The sequence below is a fragment of the Pinus tabuliformis genome, chromosome X (assembly GCF_031772625.1).
Source record: "Pinus tabuliformis cultivar Carrire ecotype Pingquan chromosome X, CPIR1, whole genome shotgun sequence".
In the NCBI taxonomy this organism is placed as follows: Eukaryota; Viridiplantae; Streptophyta; class Pinopsida; order Pinales; family Pinaceae; genus Pinus; species Pinus tabuliformis.
The window spans coordinates 1181360330-1181376557 of record NC_142308.1 but is presented as its reverse complement, the minus strand read 5'-3'; positions in this window follow the sequence as shown (position 1 = coordinate 1181376557).

Genomic DNA, 16228 nt, shown 5'->3' with positions numbered 1-16228 from the left:
CATCCTTTCACTTGGCTCCCCATAGAGAGTCGTTCTGCGAGTATGAGAAATATGATGGTGGTGATGTCTTCTTGGGGGATGACAGGAAGGCTAAAATCATTGGTCGCGGAAAAGTAAAGTTGAATTTGCAAGGTGGAAGGGTTAGAACACTTCCGGGTGTTCTGCATATTCCTGCATTGGCTAGAAATTTGATTTCTTGTAGCAAGCTGGATGATGTAGGTGTAAAAACAGTGTTCGAGAAAGATACCTGCAAGATGGTTTAGGGAGCACTGGTATTGACGCGGGGAGTTCGGATTGGAACTCTATACAAGCTGCAAGGTATCACTGTTATTGATGGGTGCAACAGTTTTGTGGTTCCTGAAAGTTGAGCAGAAAATCTAGTGGTCTCTAGAGAAAATACCATGCTATGGCATCAAAGGCTTGGACATATTGGAGAGAAGGGCCTTCAAATACTTCATGGTAAAGGTATGGTAAAAGGTATGACTAATAGCTCTATGGATTTTGATTTCTGTGAAAATTGTGTATATGGGAAGCAAAATCAAGTGATTTTCCCCTCTGGTGGTAAGAGGGCAAAACAAATATTAGAGCTTGTGCACAATGATGTGTTTGGACCTATGAAGGTTCCATCACTGGACAAGTCTATGTACTATGTATCATTTATAGATGACTTCTCAAAGAATACATGGATATATTTCCTCAAGAAGAAATCTGAAGTCTTTGACAGGTTTAAAGAATTTAAGGCTCTAGTGGAAAACGAGATAGAGAAGAAGATAAAGGTGTTGAGGCCAAATAACGGTGGAGAATTTTACAACAAGGAATTTGAAGAATTCTGTAAGAAGTGTGGTATAGCACGGTAGAAGACTACTCCATACACACCTGAGCAAAATGGAGTTGCAGAAAGAATGAACAAGACATTGATGGAAAGGGCAAGAAGCATGCTCAGTGGTGCCGGGTTAGGACAGGAATTCTGGGCAGAGGCAGTGGAGACAGTGTGTTACCTGGTCAATAGATCACCTTCATCAGTGTTGGAGGATAAGACTCCACAAGAGGTATGGACTGGTAAGAAACCCTCTCTTTCACATTTGAGGGTATTTGGATGTGATGCATATGTACATGTTCCAAAGGAGAAAAGAACAAAGTTGGATAGTAAACCTGAAAAGTGCATCTTTATTGGGTATAAGGATGGTTTAAAGGGTTATAAGATTTGGAACCCAGTAACAAGGAAGGTTGTGTACAGCCGAGATGTGGTGTTCAGAGAGGTGAAAGATGTTATTAAACATGAAGTCCAACCAAAGGAACTTGAGAAGATAGAGTTTGAGCTTAAGGAGGAAGAATCAGACTCTATAGCAAAAGAGAATGAGAAGATGAAGAGCCACAAACTCCGGGTGTGAGAAAATCAGTTCGAGAAAGAAGGCAGCCAGAAAAGGTATAGTCCGTCTGCTTTCTGTTCAAATTTTTCTTTATCTATTACGGATGATGATCCCAGAACTGTGAAGGAAGCAGTAAATTCAGAGGATGGAAAACTCTAGAAAGAGGTCATCGTTGATGAAATGACATCTTTGCACAAAAATGAGGCTTGGGATCTGTGGAGTTGTCGGCTGGAAGGAAACCCATTGGCAACAAATGGGTGTTCAAGAAGAAGACAAATTCAGAAGGAAAGGTGGAGAAATACAAAGCTCGGTTGGTAGCAAAAGGTTATTCCCAAGTGCCGGGAATTGATTTTGGTGATATTTTTTCTCTTGTTGCCAAGGTAGCTTCTATTAGATTACTTTTATCTTTTGCTGCTTCTTTTGATTTTGAGGTAGAACAGATGGATGTGAAGACAACATTTCTTTACGGGGATTTGGAAGAGGAGATATACATGAAGCACCCTGAAGGCTTTGCGGTGAAGGGTATGAAAGTTAAAGAAGTCTATGTATGGGAAAAAACAGTCACCAAGGACGTGGTATCAAAAATTTGATACATTTATACAGGGACTTGGCTTCACCAGAAGCAAGGCAGATCACTGTGTGTATTTTAAATTAATTGGTGACCGTGTTATTTATTTGGTCTTGTATGTGGATGATATGTTGCTGGTTAGAAATGACAAAGAAATTATCCAAGATTTGAAGACCCAATTGTCCTCCAAATTCGACATGAAAGATCTTGGTGTTGCAAACTATATTTTGGGCATGGAAATTAAAAGAGATCGAGCAAATAGGGAGCTTTGGTTAAACTAGAGGAAGTATGTCGAGACAATACTGCAAAGGTTTAATATGCAAGATAGTAAACCGGTGAAGGTTCCTATTCCTGTAGGTGTAAAGTTATCTGCTGAATAGTGTCCCAAGACACAAGAAGAGGAAGAGGATATGTCCCATGTTCCATATGTAAGTGCAGTCGGTAGGCTGATGTATGCGATGATCTGTACTAGACCAGACATTGCACATGTAGTGGGCGTATTGAGTAGGTTTATGTCAAAACTAGGGAAGGAGCATTGGACAACAATGAAGTGGGTTTTCAGGGATTTGCGTGGCAGTAGTGATTATGGTTGGTGCTACCAAGGAAGACCAGGATTGGATAGAGTTTTGGATATCCGTGGCTTTGTTGATGCGGACTGGGCTGGAGATCTGGATCAAAGAAGATCTACAAGTGGGTATGTGTTTAACCTATTTGGAGGTGCAGTCAGTTGGATGAGTAAGAAACAATCTGTAGTGGCACTATCAACTATAGAGGTAGAATACATGGCAGCCACTCATGCAAGAAAGGAAGCAGTTTGGTTGCAGAGATTGTGTTCAAGTATGGGGTTAGTATAGGGAGCTATAAGGATAGATTGTGACAGCCAAAGTGAAATTTTCTTGGCAAAGAACCCTGCTTACCATTCAAAGACAAAGCACATTGATGTTCAGTATCACTTTGTGAGGGATATGATAGAAGACAAAAAGGTGTTGTTGGTAAAGGTGGACAGTTTGAAGAATACTGCAGATGCATTGACAAAATCTGTGAGCTCCGAGAAGTTCTCTTGGTATAGAGAAACAATGGATGTTGCAGGGCTAGATAAATGACTAAGCTCTCATGTGGCCCCTTGTGGAAAGAAAACAACAAGTGGGAGAATGTTGGGTTGTGTTATATTCTTTCCACGACTAGCTCACCTAGTTAACCAGGGATTAGAGGGGAGGTGGAGCCCTCCGTTTTTTGCGCTGATTGCGTAGAGAGGGGGTCACAGGGGATTTGAGGGGGGTCGGGGAAATTTTTTTTGGACCCTGTATTAGGTGGGGCGAACCTACCTATGGTTTTATGCATTATTTTCGCACATGGTTTTCGGTGCGATGGTTTTCGGTCCATGGTATTGGATGCTTAGGCATGTATATATATGCATTGTAACATTGAAAGGAACATAATGAAAAATCAAGCTGGTAGTCCCAATTTTGGGATCCAGGGGAAAATCTCTGTGTATATTTGTTTTATGTGTTATGCTCTCGCATTGTTTATTTTCTGTGTTTTAGAATTCATATGCAGGTAATTTCTGTACAGGGTTAAAACATACAGACTTTACCCCTCCTAAGCTTAGGTGATAGCTACATTGAGGTTTTTCTAGCCCATGGGCAATGCCCTCCAGTATTTAATTCCTCGCATGGAGACATAGGAGCTCTTGCGCCTTTTATCTACCATGGGATTAGCACAAGCTTCACAAAGGCTTCCACCTCACCCACCACACGCTAACAACTCCAGAACCCATGCAGACTCTACGAGCCACTTCTTGGCGTTGTTCCACACCTCCATGTGCCTCACCAACAAAGCAAATGTGACACTTATGGATATCTGGCCTACTTGAAATATGAGGCTGTAGGGAATATAGATAAAGTGATAAGACACTTAGGGAAAGTTGCAGGGCTTGAATGGCCCTAGGAAAGCTATCCTTGACATTCACCCATTGCTTGCTTGATGACACAACAACATGTAATTGAATACATAACTTGTAAACAAATACTGACTCTGCCTTGCTAGAGACTTCTATGTAGACTGCACATAATGAAAGAGTCTCAGAACCCACTATCTTCAATGATCAATTCAAGCTCTCAAGGATTTGGCTATAGCCTCTAATTTATCATACATATTTTCTATTGTTAATCATGTATTATTCTTATCACAGTAAAGCATGTCCTTCAAATTTAGGTTCAATTCAACTCTCTAGCTTAGACTTCATTATTATGTGGTTTTATTGCACCTCTTTTGTATCAGGGACTCCGTGGTTGCCCCAATAAGTGATTAAACACCTTTACTTTCAGATTCAACACAAGCATATATATCTATATATATATATATATATATATATATATATATATATATATATATATATATATATATATATTCAATGTGCATATTAGGAGAATATCCCCTCATGGCTACACCACATACACAAACATTAACAACACAAATATAGTAAATCTCTCCTCGACATTCACCCATTGCTTGCCTGGCGACACAACAACATGTAACTGAATACATAACTTGTAAACAAATACTGACTTTGCCCTGCAGGGGACTTCTATGTAGACTACACATAATGAAAGGGTCTCATAACCCACTATCTTCAAGGATCAATTCAAGCTCTCAAGGCTTTGGCTATGGCCTCTAATTTATCATACATTTATTCTACTGTTAATCATGTATTATTCTTATCACAGTTAAGCATGCCATTCAGATTTAGGTTCAATTCAACTCTCTAGCTTAGACATCATTATTATGTGGTTTTATTGCACCTCTTTTGTACCAGGTACTTTGTGGTTGCTCCAATAAGTGATTAAACATCTTTACTTTCAGATTCAACACAAGCACACACACACACACACACATATAGATATATTCAGTATGCATATTAGGAGAATATCCCCTTAAGGCTACACCACATACACAAATACAGTGCTTGATTTCACAACAATACAACATGACTCATTCAAGTAATAAGTAAGCTTACACAAGTACTTATCTCAAAATTTGCAAGGAAACCGAGTTTGGTACAAGGACTCTCCACCTAACCATAGGCAACTACAACCACTTTCACTTGTAGCTGTCACCGCCGAGCCAGATTCTAGAGTCTCAAGGGGAGAATGCATGCTTTTGGAACTGCGTGCCAACTGCAAACTAAACTAGGGACTCCAGAGGACCTCTTCCTCAATCCCACCAACTGATGGCTTCTTTCTTTATTAGCACAGGGAGTCCATAGGTGCCCCACTTCACCCCCAAGTGCACACACAGTGATTCACCCCCTTCTAGGGAGTCCAGAATCCATTGTACCAACAAGGAAATGTTCAAAGTATTTAATAAATTCTTCCTCTGCTTCTGCTTCAAGATGGTCTCCTCCCAAGTTATTGCGTGGCTCTAGCGTAGGTTTCTCAACCCACAACCTCTAGGGGACCCAAGCTGTTACAGGGTTCCAGAGATTTCATCCCAACCCACATCCTCCAGGGACCCAAGTTGTTACAAGGCTCCAGAGATCTTGATCTCAACCCATAGCCTCCAGGGACCCAAGTTGTTACAGGGCTCCATGGATCCTATCTCAGACCACATCCTCGAGGGACGCCAAGTTGTTACAAGGATCCAGAGACTAACACTCAACCCCAGCCTCCAGGGACATATAATTGATCCATTCCTCTTCCCTTCTCTTCAGTGTTGCCTGTTGAAAGCTCCTGTTGGAAGCTGACTCCAATTCCCTCCTCCCTCTGCCTCTAAAGCCAGGTCTCTATTAAAAGAAAGTCTCTGTTGGTCTCTTCTGAGGAGTGCCCCCAAGAGCTCTCTTTTCCTTTTCGATCCCCCTTTTTGTTCACTCTGTCCCTCTTTCTTGCTGCGTCCTTCCTGTTTTTTTGTAACCCTCATAAATTATGTCCTATTTGCTTGTTGCATTTTCTCAAGCAAGCATGGGCCTAAGTACTTTCTTTCAACCCATTTAATTTCAGGATTCAGTCCCTTTACTTCATGCACCAGCCAACCTTTAATGGCTTTCCCGAAGTTCAGGTTTCTTCTTTGTGCAAGAAACCATACCATCCCAAATGTCAATTCTCCTTCCCCGTCTCTGGAATAGGTGTCCCTTGACTCAATCCCCTTTTCTTTTATTTCAAACATTGCAAAATATTTACATCATTTTTACCATTGTGGCTCATATGAGAACCTTGGGTGGGTTGTCACACATGCATTGTTTTAAGTCCTCCATGTAGTATGTCTATACTAGGTACATTTTTTATTTTATGTTGGTCGATAGTAAGTTTGTTGATGCTCGTGAACTTGCCTTGATGATTATTGTTTCTTATGGTAATGTGGGTGGCAATATATAACAACCTTAGTTATTGGTTCCTCTTTCTTTGACTCTTCTACTTGTGGTTCATTTAAGTGTTTTTGTAAAATGTTCTTCTAACTCTACCTTGGACTCTTCGGTTGATCCCGCTAATGGTATTGCAATTAGTTTCTCTTTAATCTTTGCTTCATGTGAAAACAAAATGAAATTCTAGATAAATATTACCTTATTAGTGTGATTACATGTATTATTTACATTCAAAACACCATAATGCCCACTAATCCCTAAAGCTCTATAAATAGTACACGAAAAATTGCAATATGCTAAAGATGAATCTATTACTTAGGCAACTAACGATGTTACTTTGAAAACAACAAATTATATCCAAAAAATTATTTGACATCAATCAACCAACCTTATTTAGACATAAAATAATATAATAAAACATATATATTAAATAAAATCAAAACCAAAGTAATTACTTCCACAATTTATATTCACTATTTAAATTTTTAAAGTTGCCATCATAAATGTAAACATATTATCATTAAATGATCCCACCAGACATACAATTATTACATAATATTATCATAATTCCCATAAACATAAATTATGTCATCATGAATGTAGACATACAATCATTACATGATGCTACCATAATTCCCATGCACATAGATTAGGTTGACTACCATTTATAACAATACATAGAATATGTCATCATGAATGCAGACATACAATTATTACATAGTACTACCATAATTCCCATAAACATAAATTATGTCATCATGAATGTAGACATACAATCATTACATGATGCTACCATAATTCCCATGCACATAGATTAGGTTGACTACCATTTATAATAATATAGAACTATGATCATATGAATTTTTTTTGGGTTACTTTCTTTAGATTATCTTTTCTCTTGATAGAGAGAATTTTTGGAGGCGCGGAGGATCGAACCCGCACCTCCTAATCATAAATGCTACGCTTACCAACGTGGCACAAGGGTTACTTTCTTTAAATTATCATTATAAAAAATATATGAATAATAAATTTTTACAATAAAATTATGAAATTAAATATGTTCATATGCTAAAATTATGAAACTAAATAGGTTCAAAAGCTAATTACATATAAGTTATATGTGACTACGAAACTAAATAGATTCATAGATTAATCAAATATTAATTCTCAATTAATAAATTAAAAAAAAAAATCAACTATTATTTTATTAAAAAATATTCTAAATTCAATTTAAAATAAATTTCATATATATTATAATTCAACTTGTTTAATAACCACTTTTGTAAAATTTAAATTTATTAAAAAACTCAACAAATCAAAATCTCGAAAGCAAATCAAAACAAGACTTAGTCACCCAAATTGTGACTCTTAAACGTCGACGTGAAACATGAATTTGCCAATCAATTTTCTCCACCTGTGAAATTTCTCTTTCTGTAAATTTTCCAAGGAACCTTAATATTATAATTTATTTAAACTCAACGTTATTTTATTATACTGAATTTTAACATCCACAGTTAATTTATTTAAACTCAACATTATTTTATTATACTGAATTTTAACATCCACAGTTGATGGTGACTAAATTTGTTTTTTTATAGTGAGAATAGATTTAGCACCATCAAAAATCTTTCGATCATTTAAAATTTTAAATATTAAAGTTTGACAACTATATTTTATTATACTGAATTTTAACATCCACAGTTGATGGTGACTAAATTTGTTTTTTTATAGTGAGAATAGATTTAGCACCATCAAAAATCTTTCGATCATTTAAAATTTTAAATATTAAAGTTTGACAACTATAATCTAAATTGCCTAAAATTTCTGTTAAATTTTAACAAAAAGCATACCGGAATTTACTATTTTCCAAATTAAGCTTCAATATACTATTTTTTTCAAAAATTCTGATCATGAAAGTGTTTGAATTTTTTTTAAAAGGGGGGGAGGGCAGTCCCTGCAAAAGCTTAGGCGATTTTGTACAGTATATACATCAAACGTCATATCGACTGTCACATCAGATCACAATCACATCAGATCACAATTTAACTCTAGCATATGGCTGACCGCGCAGCAACACATAGACGGGATTCGATCACGGGTGGGGTGCCAGAAAGTCGTCAACCCCCACGGCATGAACCATGCACTCTGATGCATATTTGAATTGTATTTTATAGTGAAAATAAATTCAGCACCATCAAAAACCTTTGGACATTCAAAATCTTAAATCTTAAAATTTGACAATTATAACTCCGATTTCTCAAAATTTCTATAAAATTAAAAAAAAGATCCTCCCGCAATTTCCACCCTTTTCCGAACTAAGCTTCAGTATACTACTCTTTTACAGGGCAGCCAGAAGATCGAAGTACGGCAGGTTGCCATTTTAATACAATCGATTTTCCAAACTAAGCTTCAGTATACTACTCTTTTACAGGGCAGCCAGAATATAGTATCGCCAGAATATGGTATCGGATATTTCGATCGAAGTACGGCAGGTTGCCATTTTAATACAAGTTAAGGTAATGGACCTAAACTTCGGATCTTATAGATCGTCGGACACACCTTGACGATGTCAGAGAGCCGTTAAAGTCAACGGCTTTCAGTGTCGACTCGTACAACGAAACAAGATGCGAACATGTTCAAATTTTAAACGGAGTCTAAGGAAGACTTTTTCGCTGGAAAATAATAGAATTTTCTGCATGATTTTGATGGAATAGAAATTTCTAGAAATTTAGATTGCAGTTGCAAGTTTAAAGATTTTAAATTTATTTTTATTATTAAAAAAATTTCAAACACTACCAAGGTAATTTTTTTTGAGAAGACCGGATTGCAGTTGCAAGTTTAAAGATTTTAAATTTATTTTCATTATTAAAAAAAATTTCAAACACTACCAAAGTAAATTTTTTTTTGAGAAGACTGGATTTCAATTTGAAATGACCATTCCAACTAAATTGTCCCTTGGATAAGCAGAAATGATTATGGGAATGAAATTGTTCTCTGGAGACAACGTCAATTTTAATAGTCTATGCATCAAAACACATTTTATCATTATCATATGTAGTATTATGCTCATTTTTTATAGGCTAGAATTATTAAATTAGTTAACATAAATCTTCAAATAGTTTATTTAAATCTTTTGTTGATATTATGCCCATTTTTTATGGGCTAGAATTACTAAATTAGTTAACATAGATCTTCAAATAGTTTATTTAAATTTTTTGTTGGTATTATGCTCATTTTTTATGGGCTAGAATTACTAAATTAGTTAACATAGATCTTCAAATAGTTTATTGAAATCTTTTTGAAAAGTATAAGATTTAAACATGTGATTCACACATATTTTTTACTTCTAATTACTTTATAGCATATTCATTTTTTTTTAATTATGGGCCACATTATTTTTCAATTTAGAAAATAATTTTTATTTTAAAGGGGACAAACTTACACATCCCCTCACACTAGGATGTAGAATGATCCTCTCAGCTCAATGAGAAGTAGAGCATGTATAGGTGATCTTTATTTAAATGGTTGAAGATATTTTTACATTAATCAATAAAGAAAGGGTTATGCTTATTGATGATTTGATTGTAATTTAATGATTGTAGACTTTTTTTTCTAAGCATATGTCAAGCTTGGCAGGGTCCCCATCTTTTGGTATGTGCTGAGTCATTTCTTAGATAGGTGGAAACATTAATTGTATATTTCTATCCTTAGATTAGCATTTCAATTTATGTTGTTTCTTTCTTTGTATGTTTTTAAATTCCTAATGTGCAGATTCCTTAATGAAGTTTGGCATTAAAGGTTGAAGAATGAATGCACTTGTCAAGGTATCATAGAGTTGTTTGATTTCCTTTGAGGAAAACAAAGAACTATGATCAATACTAAAAAGTGCTCTTGTAATCATAAGCCCAGTGGTTGAATAAATCTATGTAGAATTTCAATTTCGGTCTTGTTTTTGCATTTAATAATCACTAACATGAAATAAGCATTAAAGAAGTAAGAAATTGGTTGGCTAGTCCCGCAAAGTTGCATAAACATTTATACATGAAAATTTGTAATTATGAGCCTTTTATAGCAATTTATTGTCCCATAATTAGTTGTAGTTAGGGACGCGATGCCATCTCTATTGACACTTATCTCCTTTTGTTTTGAAAATGTTATAAGAAAGGAAGTGATCTCCATCAGAATGGAGGAGGATCTTATGCATTTGAGATGAGATTGGATAATCAGAACTAGAAGCAGAGGATGTATAAGTGATCTCTATTGTAACCTGTTGAAGATATTTCACATTAATCAATAAAGGAAGTGTTGATGTTCATTGATGGTTTGATTGTAATTTAAGGATTGTAGTATTGTTCTTCTCAAGATATGAGAGCTTGGTAGGGCTCTCATCCTTTGGTATTTGCTGAGTTATTTCTTAGATAGGTAGAATTGTTAATTTTATATTTCTGTCCTTAGAATATCATTTCAATTTATGTTGTTTCTTTTTCGTATGTTTTTAAATTACTAATGTGCAAATGCCTGTTGTTTCTTTTTCGTATGTTTTTAAATTACTAATGTGCAAATGCCTTAAATAAGTTTAACATTGAAGATTGAAGAACATATGTGTTTGTCAAGGTATCATAGAGTTGTTTGATTTCCTTTGATCTAAACAAAGAACTATGATCATTGCTAAAAAGTGCTCTTGTAAACATAAGCCCAGTGGTCAAATAAACTTATGTAGAATTTCAATTTTAGTCTTTTTTTGCATTTAATAATTACTAACAAGAAATAAGCATTAAAGAACTAAAATGTTGCTTGGCTAGCGCCACAAAGTTGCATGAACATTTATACATTAAAAATTGTAATTATGAGCCTTTATAGCATTTATTGTCCCATGATTTAGCGATACATTCCTTGGTGTTGTTTTCCAACAGTTTATTTCTTTTTTTGCTTTGATTTTTCTTGTAATTAGGATAGCTAAGCTTTGATCCTACAAATACTGTGCATGCATCTCACAAGCTTACTAGCCTTGGTTGACATTAAATGTAATAGAAATTATCGCATATAATTTTCCCAATTGCAGACAACCTGGTTTAAATAAGAAATATCTCCATTATGAGTAGGAATTTGAATCCACTAAAGAAAATCATCCATGGCTTGAGCTACAATCTTGCTTTGCACTGTTGGTAAGGTCAAAACAACTTGCTTCCTAGCTTTACATTTCATCTCCATGATCGTAATCAATGTAACAATCAAGCTCATATAACCACTATCTTCAAATGATGCACTAATCTACATATGCTTGATACATGCACTAAGATCAATGCAACAATGACAAAATTACGCATAAGGAAAAATGAAAGGTGGTTGGAAAAACAAACAAGTGAGAAAAATAACTCTTAGCAAGAAATCATAACATCATCCATACTATCATCATTAAACATGATTAACCTTACTATATTAGAAAACCACTTTGTGTAACCATAATGCAAGTCAATGCTAGTAAAGACACAATTAATATAACTTCAAATCTTTAAATTACCATGGCATCCAAATATAGCACACTTTCTTTACAAAATGTTGTTCATTACTAGCATATGCATAGGCCACTTTATAGGTCATGAGACCCATATAATTTCAAGATAATAATTATAATACTATGTGAGACTATCCTTCAACAAATATAATACATGATCACCCAATAAACATAAGCTTATTATTGATTCAAGCATGGTATATGAAATCTAGACAACATGCATACCAAATAGCATTGTAATTATGTTCATGATAATTATGTAAGGGACCTATGTATGTAACCAAGAAATATCATTAATATATGTATTTCAAACAATGGTGTGTATAGAACCATCAAACAATGCAAAGAAGATATTATTCTTTACTCTATATTATGGAAAACATAATAACATTTGAGATTACTTTAATTCCAACATGCACTTATAACATTATTTATAGATTATATGCATGCATAACCAAAGATATAATCAAGTACACATAAACTCTAATTCGACTCCAAGAAAATGCATCAACATAAGAATAAACAAAAAAATACAAAGAAAACATTTAAGGTAAGGTAAATGCATCATATACTTTTTTGGAAGGAATGACTTCATAAGTTACACCTACTATAATATAATATTCAACATCCAACATATTTCAGTACAATGATACTCATGTGTATATATACTTTTTGATGAGTATATTATAGGGTCTATATCCACTGTTCCTTATTACTATAATATTCTCTCTAACTACATAATGGTCCTATTTATTACCCACCAACTACCAAGTGGGCCTATATCAAGATTATGGCAACATTACATTAATTATCCCCCTTGGGTACTTCCTTAAGCACATTAGATTCCATCACTCTTTGCATGTTTCATTTTCAAAACATGTGCAGACACAATATAATATGATCTGTTAAGCAATGTAGTCAATGGGTACCAATTATATACATCCATCCATCTTAGTGAAATGTGGACATGTGGACCCAATGCTTGTTTTCCACCTCATTTTAATTCTAGTTGCTTCCTCAGTTCCATGTTGTCATTGTACTACTTTGATATTTCCATGCGTTGATTTTAGTCCTCTATGTACATATATACTAGGAACAATTTTGATTCCATGTTGGTTGATAATAAGTTTGTTGATGCTTGCACTCTTGTCTTGACAGTTGTTGTTTCTTAGGGTCACGATGCATATAGTGATATGTAGCAACTTTAGCTATTGGTTCTTCTTTCTTTGACTCTTCAACTTGTGGTTCCTTCGAGAAATGCAACTTTGTAAATTCTTCTTAAATTTTATACCTCTCTTAAAGATTTCCTTCAAATTCTTTTGTAGCTTGTCCTTCTGACTCAATCTTGGACTCTCCACTTGATGTCACTACTGATAATGCAATTAGTTTCTCTTTAATCTTTACTTCAAGTGAAAACAAAATAATTTTTTACATTAATATTACTTTATTAGTGTGATTGCATGTATTATTTACGTTATGATGCCCACTAATCCTTAAAGCTCTATGAATGGCGCATAAAAGTTTACAATATGCTAAAGATGAACCTATTACTTAGAGAACTAAGACTATCCTATCACTATTTAAGACTTTCACTTAAGCATTGCTACCCAAGGATAATGTTAATGAGAATACAATACAACAATGTTGTGAAAGTCCAAAAAAATTATTTGTCACAAATACATTGAAAATTATAAAAGAAAAATCAATTAACCTTATTTGAACATAAAATAATATAATAAAATATATTTATTAAATAAAATCCAAACCAAAGTAATCACAACCCCAATTTAAATTCACCGGATCAATAATCTTATTATTTAGGACTTTAAAATTGTTATCATAAATGTAAACATATGATGCCACCATAATTGCTATCCACATACCATCATTACATGATGCCACCATAATTGCCATCTACATAGATTGTGTTTATCTTTTAGTACTATAAAACTATGATAATATAATATGTTAGTATGAAGAAAAAATGTTTTGCTTATTATCATTATAAAAAGGAAATGAATAATAAATATCCACAATATGATTATGAAACTAAATATGTTTATAGGCTAATTAAATATAAATTTTTAATATAATTATGAAGTTAAATATATTTTAATGTTAATTAAATATTATAAATTTAACAAAAAAACAAATTCAACATCTTTTTTTACATTTCAAAATTCAATTAAAATTAAATTTTATAAATATTATAATTCAACTTGATTAATATCAATTTTTACAAAATTAGTGACAACTTTCCTTCAAGTTCTTGTGTCTAACTTAACCTTGGACTCTCCACTTGATGTCATTAATGATATTACCATTAGTTTATCTTTAATCTTTACTTCATGTGAAAACAAAATAAAATTTTACATAAATATTAGTTTATTAGTGTGATTGCATGTATTATTTATATTCAAAAGACAATTATATCCACTAATTCTTAAAGCTCTATGAATGGTGCATAAAAAATTACAATATGTTAAAGATGAACCTATTACTTAGACAACTAAGGCTCTCATATCACTATTTAAGACCTCCACTCAAGCGTTGCTATCCAAAGATAATGTTAATGAGCACTACAAAAGTATTTTTTTTTAAAGCTTGACAAGACTACGTCTTTATCATGTTTAATATAACACCTCGTTTAGGGTGGGGAATTGAACCGATGACTTCACACCAAGTGAATGTCATTACCACCATCTATCTAGTCTTAACAGAGCACCCAATCACCATCTATCTAAAACCCAGTAGACAAGACCACAAAAATAGTTTGAAAACAATAAATTATGTCAAAAAAATATTTAACATAATAAATACAGTAAAAATTAAAAAAAAAATCATTTAAACTTATTTGAACATAAATAATAAAATATATTTATTAAATAAAATCAAAACCAAAATAATCACACACGATTTAATTTCACCACACAATGTTCTCATTGTTCTCAATATTTAAGACTTTAAAGATATCATCATAAATGTGGAATTTACACGATGCCACAATAATTCCCATCCCATCCACACAATGTTCTCATTATTCTCCATATTTAAGACTTTAAAGATATCATCATAAATGTGGAATTTACACGATGCCACAATAATTCCCATCCCATCCACATAAATTATGTTTACCATTTATAATAATATAAAACTATGTTCAATAATTCCCAGCCATATAGATAAGGTTTACCATTTATAATAATATAAAACTATGTTCATAGGTTAGTATAAGAAAAAATGTTTTGTTATTTTCTTTAAATTATTATGATGGAAAAAAATAATAAATATTTACCATATGATTATAAAATTAAATATGTGCCTATACTAAGTTTTTAATTTGATTATAAAATTTATTTATAAGTTTTTAATTTGATAATAAAATTTAATAAATAAATTAAATATTAATTTTTAAATGAAAAAAATAAATTAAAATAAATCAATTCAATATTTTATCAAGAAGGAATTCCAAATTCAATTAAAATTAAATTTTATGAATATTAAAATTCAACTTGATTAAGGCCAACCTTATTTAAATTTATTAAAACACTCTACAAATCAAATTCTCAAAAGCCAATTCAAACAAAGCGTACTCACCCCAATTTTGACTTTTGAATGTGGACATGCAACATGAATTTGGGAATCAATTTTTTTCACCTTTAAATTTTATGTTTAAAATTTCCAAGAAACTTCAATATTATCTATTTATGAATTTGAGATCAATTTTTTTTAAAGTAAAATTTGGAGTTGTTTTTATTGTGATTTTTTTGGATTATTTAGCATAAAAATTTGGGGTGTAATTTTGATTTGTATTTTTAAATTGGTTTTTTAATGTATTATAGATTGAGCATCCGGAAAAATCTCTAGGGTATTTTTATTGTACAAAAATTACTCATGTATTCTAGATTGAACATCCCGAAAAATCCATAGGGTACTTTTATTGTACAAAATTACCCATCAAACTTGTGATTTTAATAAATTCATGTCAAATTTAAAAAATTAAACCAAAAAACACACTATTTTTATTTAAATAACATTTTACCCACTTCGATATTATTTATTTATTTAAACTCAGCATTATTTTAATTAGATATAGATTTAAGGACAAACTCCCAATTTTGTTTTGTTTCAGAATATCCACGCTCAACGTCATTAAATTTGTTTTTTCCGGCTTGTCTTACCACGACGACCGGATTTATAAGGGCCCCAGCCACAGTATAGCATCAGATATTTCCATGGAAGTGGGGCAGGTTGTGATTTTAATACAATTTTAAGAAAATGACCAGAAAATTCGGATCTTATGGATCCTCCGCCACGCCTTGACGATGTCAGGGGAACGCTAAATTTCAACGGGGGTCACCATCGGGTGCACCCCCTTACAAAGAAACAAGATGCGAATATGCTCGAATTTTTAATCG